Consider the following 1,903-nt stretch of genomic DNA (forward strand, 5'->3'; position numbering starts at 1 on the left):
GTTTGCCATGGGCTACCATACGATCCTCTCAGGTTTTCTGAGAGGCTCCAGAATATAGGAGGCTAGAGGGCTTAAATATTTTTTCATCACAATCGACTTTTTTCCTTTTTTTGTGAAAAATAACTTATATACAAAAAAGCTATAAATTTCAAAGCTCAGCACCACAATTAGTTGTAGAACATATTTTTAGAGTTTGACATGGGTTACAATCTCACAATTTTAGGTCTTTACCTCTAGCTGCTCCAAAATGCTGGAGAATAAAAGAGATATCAATTTAATGATTCAGCATTCATTCTCATTTGTTAAACCCTATCTTCTCTGTACAACTCCACCATCACCTTTGATCTTTCCATCACTCTCTTTAGGGGAGTATGGGTTATGCGCATTCTAAATTTTTCACGTGGGAAGGGTCTGTCACTAATATGGGGTAGGGAGATGGAACTAGCTGATGTTCTGGCGAGGCTGGGCCCTCTAGGTTTCAGGACTTACCTGGACCAGGGACCTGTCTGGAGGTTGTAGGTTTCTGGAAAGTTACCCTACTGCCTGAAACCCTTGTGGAATCTTATAAATTGCCCTAGATATTCTTTAGGATTGGCTGGAATGGTCCCGCTTTTGGGGGTTGGCAGGTTATGATAGGTAGCAAGGTCTACCTGAAGCTTGCATAAGAGCAACCTTCATAAGTAGATAATTTTAAAATAGAATCATAGTGAATGGGTTCACAGGTGGTACAGTGGCAGAATGATCACCTGCCATGTGGGAGACTTGGGTTGGATTCATGGCCCATGTACCCCCAAAAAGAGAAAAAAAAGTATCAAAAGGACATTGCATCCTTCATTTAAACAAAGTCTTTCCACTCTAAAAATAGTTTTTTTTATCCCTCCCTTTAATTTCCCCTGCCCTTTTCCCATCAACCCTCCCCCCCTCCCCACGTTGTTAAAATAGACAGCATGTCATGGCAACAGCCATTCCATCTTCTTGAGTCTCTCTTTTCTGTGTTGGCACAGGACTGAGTGTGATGTAAGAACTCAGGAAGAAGGGCTGGCATGAGCAAGCACATTGGGGCAGGGTGGCGTTATGGCTGCACAGTTGGACAACTTCTATGACATCATGAGTGTCCACCACCTTTGCATTTCCACAGTCTTATTAGGGCACCTCACTGAGAAGTTCTCCTTGTGGAGCCAAGAGTCTGCTTCAATGGCACACGGGTAACAATATCCTTTGTTGTAGCAGCCCAGGGTGCCTGACTCCTGGCAGTGGGGACATTTCATCTCTCCTGCTATTTCAGTGCTTCCTGCCGGCCTTAGAGCCTGCACCAGGTAGACTCCATGGCCCAGAATATATAACCCTCACGGACCCAATCTCATTGCTGTCGAGAAGTGGTGCAGGGATTTGTAACTCCAGCTCTGGGTCTCCTTCTTGAGTGGGGGGCATGGGGAGTTTTGAGTCCAAAGCAGTCTTTTCACTGCTGCCCTCAGTAAAAGTGCATTTTTTCCCTCCTTTTTTGGGTGCATGGTCTGGAATCAAGCCCAGGTCTTCCACATGGAAGGCGAGCATTCTACCACTGAACACCCGTGTACCCTAAAAGTACATTTTTAACCATATAGAAAAATAATTATATGACCAAGGACATTTTTCCTCAAGGAAATCCAACTCCCTTTGGGGGCTGACCAGGGCCAAAGGATGGGGTCTATCTCCCTGGTGTTAGTGGCAACCACAGAGACAAGGCGCTCAAAAGAGGTGAGTCCCGCTCTAGTCTAATGGAGGGCCCCCAGGGCTACCTTGGACTTTGTCTGACATACAATAACTCACCAGATTTCCACAGAGTGGTTGTCCCTGCCTAAGCAGGCCAGACAGGCCGTCATTCTCAGGGTTAGGCAAAGGCACTGCTTCCGTGCACACTGCT

This window comes from Tamandua tetradactyla, chromosome 4, assembly GCF_023851605.1.
Source record: "Tamandua tetradactyla isolate mTamTet1 chromosome 4, mTamTet1.pri, whole genome shotgun sequence".
In the NCBI taxonomy this organism is placed as follows: Eukaryota; Metazoa; Chordata; class Mammalia; order Pilosa; family Myrmecophagidae; genus Tamandua; species Tamandua tetradactyla.